The sequence below is a fragment of the Ambystoma mexicanum genome, chromosome 3p (assembly GCF_040938575.1).
Source record: "Ambystoma mexicanum isolate Mex_15411 chromosome 3p, UKY_AmexF1_1, whole genome shotgun sequence".
Taxonomy (NCBI): Eukaryota; Metazoa; Chordata; class Amphibia; order Caudata; family Ambystomatidae; genus Ambystoma; species Ambystoma mexicanum.
The window spans coordinates 570,559,506-570,568,760 of record NC_090925.1 but is presented as its reverse complement, the minus strand read 5'-3'; positions in this window follow the sequence as shown (position 1 = coordinate 570,568,760).

Genomic DNA, 9,255 nt, shown 5'->3' with positions numbered 1-9,255 from the left:
TTCACAACTCTTTCTTTTATATATTATCAATTTCAGCACCACAACCAAATATGCAGATGCAAATTGTATACATTTTCAACCTCAGAACTGTACATAGATAATAGGTAAGGGACACTCACACACAATTCATCAATCTGTTATATTAATATTATTTCATTTTACAACAATTGACTTTTCAATTGACTTTTCAGACAGCAGGTTCATTTTGCACATTTCACCACAAGTGTTCCACATCAATTGATTTATTCAAAATGGAGATTTGAATTATCATCAGCCCAGTGATCACTGCAACGCTTAAACAATTGTAGGTCCTGAGGAATGCTAGGTCATTCATTGTTCAATGCTGAAACAAACACGTGTTTAGACCTCGCGTTCATTAGTGTAAACGGAACGCCACGAGGACAACACTAAGCCCGCACGAGATGCCGAGCGGACTAACTGGAGATGAACTAAGAAAGTGTAAGGAGACACCGCGATATGGTCGCTGGCACTGTGCATAGGACATTACCAGTGAAATGTGACCATGCATACGATCCAAGACGGATGTGCCTTGGATCAATTTTGGTTCAGGAATAACTTAGTTATGGGACACTACTAGCGATACCTTGCCATGTATATGACTGAAGATGAATGATTCATATACCATTTTTGGCCTAAAGAGTAACTCATTTTGAGCACTACATGCTCGGTAAATGTAAATACGAACTGCCGATATAACAGCAGGCAGCATATATACCTGGGTAGCTGTAATAAACTAGGTTTCCTTCCTTCACAGGACCATCCCAGATTCAATTACAGTGAAACACGAGATCCATACCACTGACTGAACCAGCTCTCAAGCGTGGTAACCAGACTCCAGCCAGGTAACCATGAGAAAATGTTTACCGTCTTGGGTAGCTATTTGTAATGTGAATAATAAGAAGTGCATAGCACACCAATGGGGAGTAAAACACATGATCATTTGTTGTTACAGACAAAGCATCGATGCAGGTGCATTGATCCGGCTAACAGAGCTGCCCAAAACCTTCACGTTAGGTGTGCATTATTATTGCACATACAACAGGAAAATCAGGTACGACCATCTGTACAACTAAATACCAAATGAATGTTGTATATCCTATGAGGGTGGAGAGAGGAGGAGTAGCCTGTTTATAATGTCATTAACATGACTTTCAGTAAAAGTAATAAGTGCCATACACTCAGTTTAACACATTGGAGAAGTCACTCTGACTTTCTCTTTGTTTGCCCCACAGAATATGCCGAAATAATTTTTCTGATGGGCGCACAGATTGGGCCTAAACAAAGAAGCAATTGGTCCTGAGGAAGAAGATGTACGAAAGAGAAAATCATTGAAACCGGTCAACCAGACTTTTTGGATGTCCCCTGACTAAGGGTGACACATAGCGGACTTGAGCAAATTGGAAACTTTAATCAATGACGCTGACATTCTAATTGTTTTTATGTGAAAACTATGATCTCTCAAAAACGAATTACTGTGTGTACTCTGAAGAGAGAAGTAATGTGTGGGAGTAGAACAACATGTTGAGAGTGTTATTTATATTCTTAAATGTTTTATTACATTACACTTGAGACAATCAGACATACTTCGTGGAGGGCAAATAAACTGTCCAATCTGTGACGTCTAGTCCCACGTGAACTGCCTGATTGACCAAAGTGTACAGGTTTGGGGCATGAATTCCTAAACTGCATTTTTTAACTATTTTTGCTCAAATTGGGGCTTTGAATAATACAATCACTTGTCAATATCTTGCCTGAAAGTCACTTCATTGATTGTAGGAATAGGGTGAGTCTCTCTTCATCTATCTCTTTCAGATAGTCTGTGCTACAGCGCTCTCTAAGGCCAGCAGCACCATGAAGGGAAAGAGTGTTTTTCTGACTAAGGAGAGTGTTAGGGCTATGCATTGATGGCTTACTAATTGATTAGCTCGAGAGAAGCTTTTTTCCGATTTCTGTTTTGTTTGTTAATATCCCCATACCTCCGCACCATATATCATGAGAGACATTCCCCTTTCATAAGCTGCATGCCAAAGGTATAGTGTACAACTGTGCACTGCGGTATCAGTAGCTTGATTGCAGGGCCTGACCTACAGTGGCACAGAACTGATTCATGCCATCTTGACAGCTGAAGTGACAGCTCAAGTTTCTGCAGCACATGGGTGGCATTTAAGATATGCACCCCTGTTCCAAAATATCAAGATGATCGCCCTCAATACGAGTGAGCTGGTCCGGAAATATGGCGCTGTTAACAATGTTACTGGCACCTTTTCTGGATGGGCTCACTCTGCGTTTGCTAGTAGGGGCATTGAAGAACCAGCAGGCCTGATGTGCTGCTAGTTCAGGCCCCTACTTGCAGATAAATCACTCAAGCACTGGCACCGGTGCCGGTTGTTCAGTGTTCCCATTCCCATGGAGACCTATGGGACTCCACGGGAATGGGAACTAATTGTTCCACCACTGCCCATAGTATCTCGTTCTTACTGGTATATCAGGTGGCAGAAATGGTAAGCCGAGGTTGGGGGTAGGCCACCGGCGGCCTACCGGCAATGTCATACCAAGGACCTATGAGTAGCCCATGATGGTAGCAGGGTAAATTCTTGATATAAGTCATGCTTGAGTTAGGGCATGGTGTATGGCACTGCTCATAATCATTGCAACCACATCCAATTTGATATCACACATGCGTCAGCTCCTGTGAACCAGCTCAGCTGTGGAAGGTGTCACATATTCAGCCCAGATAGGCTGGTCCTGCCATGTGGCAGGACAGGAACCTGAATGGCAAGGCCTCTTCTTTTATCTCTTTGTGAGATTAGGTAACACCCTTCTTTGAGACAGCCATTCAACAGGAAGCTGCCCTGGGCCTAAGAATCAATGAAGCACATGCATTCAAAAGGAGTAGCCTCACACCAAGCTACTGCATGCACAGGGGATGTTGTTCCTATTGAGAAGGGAAGGGGCAGAGTTGATGTAGACAGTAAGAGATCTGTACATTTGGGGGAATGTTCCACTATTTTGTTTCCTTCTGCATCTCTCTCCCCTTCCTGTACCCTCCACTTTCTCGCGCACAAAGCAATCTGGGTGTGATGCCAGAAAGCAAAGTCCACTTCTTTCAAGAACTTGGATTGGGCCCCTAAAGTAGACTAGCCTCCGTCCAATCAACTGTGTGCTTTTGCCTTTAAAGGAAGGGGTGTCACACAACATCTTTGAATCATCTTTTGGACTTAACCATTGAAGATTTAATTTGACCCTGTTGGGAGGGGATCCCTTTCCAAAGTCCTCCAGTTGTAATGTGAAGAAAGGTGGTCCAAGGCAGAGGACAACTCTGACTCCTTAGCATCCCCAGGGACCTTGGGGGGTGAAAAGGTTGCTGGAACAAGACCTGCCTCTCTGCCAGCCACAGAGGTACCCAGGACCACATTGCATTGAAAGACCTCAGCAGTTGTGTACCAGCCTCCCCTGTGTTTTGGGAGCATGAGAAAAGGAAGCATCTTGTCCTGAGCCCTTGGATTGCGACTCACAGCAGCCTAAGAGCCATGCCAGCTGGGATCTTAGTGAGTTTCACTGTTAAACTGCTTGAAGACGTGTTTCTAGAACTGTTTGACATATTTGAATCACCAGGACCCGAATCACTTGCACAGTGTAAAGAAGTCTGGTTCAGCACTGCTGCACCATCAAGAACCGCAGAAAAAGTACTATTGAATGCTGGCTGCCCCCCTTGGACTATTTTTGTGCCTTAGAGACTGGTTAGGTCACTTTTATCCCATTACACCCAAGAACATATCCTTTTAAAGAACATTGGGGTTATTACTTGCCTTACAAACGGGATGTGTTACTGAAAGTACTGCATCTTCTATCTTTGCTTACTCTGTGTTCTTTACTCGCCTGTGTTTTGTGTAATGCTTTTCTAATCAGTTATTATGGTACTTGGTGTGATTAATGAAAGTATATATATATAAAGTTTTATCAAACCTTGATTTTATATTCCTTTATCTTGGACTGTTATACTTAGCTCTTTGGTTGCTCTTGACAGTATAGCCTTCCCTCGGTCCATGTTACCATAAAAGGTGAAGGAGGTATATCTATTAACTGTGCCTGTTTTATTTTTTTGATTGTGTTTGCTCTTGGTTTGGTTGAGTTGACGCTTTAGCATCTACTCATTATTGAACTCTTGCAGGAAAAACATGTATTTTAGTACTTTATCCTAACCTATATATTCTAGGTTAGGTATTTTTAACCCACCTGCTGTCTTTACACTGCAATCTACCATCTTTATAATTTAAGTATATTTAGAACAAACAATATATTCTTGTTTTACAAGCAAAAATATATTCTCCTTAAATACACAGTCTGTATTTGTGTACACCATTGGATTTTGCTTGGGTTTATGTTTTTCACACTATCGCTAGAAGAGGTGTTCCTTGGTTGGCAAAGGTGCCTAAAATTGAGTGAAACAAGCAATATATTTTCTCTGTTCGGATTAATATTATTTAAGTTAAATGGTGATTTGCAAAGTGGAAATCATGTGTAATAACTTATTTGTGGTGGGAAAAATTGATGGTGAGCAGGGAAGAGGGTGGTGGGTAGTAAAAGGGAATGTAAAAGATGAATGGAGATGATAGTTGACATCTTAAAAGGTAGACGAAGATTTAACCTTCCCGAGTAACTGATTTACTGAGTTAAATTGTAACCTCCTAGATATGGAAGACATATTTTCAAGGGCTCGTCACTGGGAAATGGAGTATAAAAGAAACAGAAAGTGCTCTCCTTGTTCGAAGGATAGTACTGGCAGTCGGAGAACAGTGTTTCAGAACGCTGCTCTCTCCATTCAAAGAAAATGCATGAAAAGTTCGGGAACACTTTTCTCATGTATTGTGCCTTCCTGGGTGCCTATTTATTTATTTATTTATTCAAATTTGTTGAGCGCACATCAGCCCAGAAGCATCGTGGCGCTTGTTACAGAAATCTTAGTTGCAAAGGAGACCGTAGTTACAATCAATACATAAATTACATAGGAAATATATACAATAGCAAGGCAGTATATTTACATGGCTTCCTGAAATTTGCTAGTTATTTAGCAAGGAACAAGGTTTTCAATTTTCTGCGAAAGATGGGAAGTGAGTTTTCCGTTCGGATGTCTGAAGGGAGAGCGTTCCATGTCTGTGCTGCAATGTAGGGAAAACCTAGACCTCCGGCTTTGGTTTTTTTGATGCGTGGGGTGCAGAGTAGGTTGGCGTATTGCGTCCTGGTGGGACGTGTGGAGGAAGGTTTGAGGATGGTGTCTGAAAGATAGGACGGGGCGGAGAAGGAGAGGCATTTGTGAGTGAGGGTGAGGATTTTGAGGGTGATCCGTTCTTTGACTGGGAGCCATTTGGCTGAGAGCCTGGCCTGGGTGATATGCTCTCTTCTTGGGATACTGAGAGCGGCCCGGAGAGCGTTGTTCTGTGTGATTTGTAGTCTATTTATGTTTTTGGCTGATGTGCCTGCTAGGAGAGCATTGCAGTAGTCCAATTTGGCTCCTATGCCTAGTTCAAAAAGGTGCAGGGTAATGGTCAACAGATACTTGTCCCCTGATCTTAGAGATTGTGTTGGTTGATATTGCTTTAGTTTATCCATCAGGTAGATAGGGGCTAGATTGTTCATGCATTTAAATATTATGCAGCCAATTTTAAACTTGATTCAGTCCTCTGCTCTCAGCCAGTGAATGGATCGGCATAAACCAGATATTGGGGTGGATTATTTTACCCCAAACAGTAGTCTGACCTCCACATTCTGTGCTTTCTGTAGTCAGTGCATTTGTTTGGCAGGAACTCCCACTATTAGGCCATTAAAATAGTCCAGCTTACAATTTTCTAGGGCTTCTACCACTGTGGCATAATCTTTCTGTGGACATAGGCAAGGGCCTATCGGAGAAGCTGTAGATTATAAAAAGCTGCCTGCAGTTTGGCTGTGACCTGACCTTCGCAGCCCAGATCGCTTTACCAAATTACCCCACCACAAGTTCTTTACCTTGGATACGTATTTCCATTCAGAACCTAAACATGTAGCTGGGGGACTATTGTTCTCATCTATCAGATGTGTTGGTCCAAATAAAATCACCTTGATCTTGCTTGGATTAAGCTGAAGCCACTTAGTGGCCATCCAACCACCAATTGAGGTGGGAAACAAGGCAGGGCTGATAATGCCACTGCTAAAGGAAAAAGGGCTGTAGTGGAAGGTGGCGGTGGCTGGGTAAACAACAGAGGAGTTTCCAATACCACAATGGAAGAAGGCAGATGGAAGGTGGTGAAGGCATGGTGGTTACAGTGATTTCTTGTACCAGAGGTGGTGAATGAGCGTAGTGAGGATGTGACACCCATAGTCAACTTACTGGACAACATCCACCAGCAGGACCCTGTTCCCAGCACTGCAGTTTATTGGTGGTAGCCTTTTGGGTCTGCTGATTTTTGGGCTAGTTTTTTCAGATAGCCATGTGTTGGAGGAGCTGAACCCCATAACAGTGATGGCTGCCATGGAGACGTACATGCTCCAGCCCTACTACCCTCTTGTAGGTGACTGACTGTGCAAGTGTAACTGCAGTGACTGCCTTCGGATCTGGGTAGTCCCAAGGCTTTGCTATCAAATTATCTAAGAGTATCAAATGGAGATGGAGAAGTCTTTTGCATAGCTTACACTATTGTGGGAAGAAAATACAATTATACTTAAAGCTTGAAGTTGCACTACTGTCTGCAGAGTTGAGAAGGGTGCTGAAATAATGGAGACAGGAGTTACACATTTATTTAGCATTAAGGGGGTTATTCTGGAATCAAATCAATGGGCCAAATGTTGCCCCATAAAGCCACATGGTTGCAAACATCTGATGCTGTCATACAATCTTCTGAAGGCAGGAATATAATTAATGATATTCCACATGTTCCTATATTTTTGCTTTTTTAATCATCCCCATGCACAGATTTGCCATTTAGGGATGGGTCTCTCGCAATATTCAGTCTGCTCTTGTGAATGGGAGAAAGACAATGCATGTTTGACAGGGTGAAGTCTTATGGAAAAAGCTTCTAAACACCACTACATTCTAAGCCTGTATTACCTGCTCTGAATAGGGTAGAAAACAAAAATAGAAAACTTTCAAGAGGATGTCAGGTGATATTGCACAACCGCTGTTCTAGTAAGATTTTGTATTTGGTTAGAATTTCCCATATTTTCATTGATGGCCAGGGGCTGAAGGCCCATTTTCTACAGAAACTATTTAGATGTTTGCAGCTTTGGATAACCACAAGAAATGTGTTGTAGAGTATGAAAGTGCATGTGTGGGGTGCAAATCCAGCCCCAGTGTGACAGAAACTGAGAGGCCATGCAAGGCCCCTATTTTGAGAATGAAGCTGGCCGATCTTGAGACCAATTGGAATGTGCAGCCCAGTTCAAAAAATTGTTTTCCAACATAAGGCCTAGTGAATGAATAGAAATGGACCTCCTTCAACTTCATCAAAATGGACAGGCGCTCAAGTGTAGGAAAATGTGCCTGACAACTGAAAACTGCTGGATGTGCCCAATACATTACAAAAAGCCGTTGTGGCTGAAAATGCTGTTTTCATAAAATATGAAAAGCTACAATTTTACTTAAAGAGACACAGGGCAGCATGTTATATTGACTTCAATGTAGCACAAGACTGTCATCCAGAAATCTAAGGTGAGGCCAAGTACTTTGCATTTGTCATGAATAAAAACTGTTACTTTTCAGCATTCAAAAGGAGAGGCCTACTTGTTTAAAAGTGAACACTGGTTTCACATGGTAAACCTTGGCCTATGTGTGGACAATGCAAAAAGGGATACTCATGACTTTTCCACTACTATATTAAAAAAAGACTTTACTCATATACAGCCAGCCCAGATGCAATACAGAATGTCATGTGTAAAACACATCTTCTCAACTTAAAATACTATTCCTTTTGATTTATGTGTGTAGCTTGTTGTTCGCCATTGAACTAAAGCCTGTGCCCCTTGAACTCTGACCTCCAAGACCTTTAGCTGAGGGCCCACAAGGAAAAGCTGGTCTGTTTCAGTAAATCCAAAGAAATACAACAGATTTAAATCAAAAGTGTGCAAGGGTCAGATAAGTTAGCCAACAAAACTGACCTCTTAAACTGTCATGGCCCAATACAATCCCTCTCAGAGAATGCTATCGGATCTTCAACAACCGTGTTAGAAACAGACACTACTTCAGATCTCATGTTTCTGAGGAAAACATAACTCGGTGGATTTTCTTGGAATATGAAACTACAACTTTCAATATGATGGGTGGCCTTTGAAATAACATGGGATGCTGTTTCATTCATAACAAGAGAACTGTACATTGTGATGGGTTCATTCAGTACTAATTTCGAAGATCATCAAAAGCCTTTCACTTCTATGTATCTTTAAATGTATGTGATGTATAGAATTTGAGTTAGGAAGAAAACCATGATCCTGAAAGTTGGTGAGCTGATAGAAAGTAAAATTAATGTGTGTTTTGTAAAGTTTGATAGTTATATCTATTTCATCTCATGAATAAACCAGCAAAAATGACAGCTCCTCCCAGGAATGTTGTGCTGAAATAAAATGAGTATTCCCAGATTCATCATACATTGTAGAATTCAAAAACATATATGTTTATGCAGTTATCTGAAAAGTCGAGGTAGTTGCCATGTAGTGAGATTTTGAGGAAACCAACAAAATGTACAAATGTGTCATTATGAAATGATGCATTTTTCTCTTCCCACATTATCCATAATACAGATGTCTAAACTCCTTGCCCTATCAGTTGGCAGTGGGTGGATTAGTGGGAGGCAGCCCTAGAGGAAGATTCCCTTCCCACTGGAACAGAACCCCTGGAAACCTCTTAGCCTGAATCTTCTACCCCCGAAAAGCTGAAACCTAGAATACACAGGGTAAGTAGGAAAAGCACACAAAACCCCACTTTGTGGAGAAAGTCTGCATCATCCCTTGTGAAGGAGAAGAATCCCTGGAGGATTTGGGTAAGAAAATCTTCTCTTTCAGGGATGGAGGGATCCCTCTCAAGGAACAATTGTTCCCAAAAGACCATGATTTTAACTAGGTAAGTATGGAGACCTGCCCAGAGCAAGAAGTTCTTAAACCCCAACAATGTAAATCACAGAGGTATCCTCCCCCAAACAGGTTCTGGGAACTATTTCCAGGAAAACGGGGCCGCAAAGAATCAGGGGTGACAGAGAATCACCCAACTCC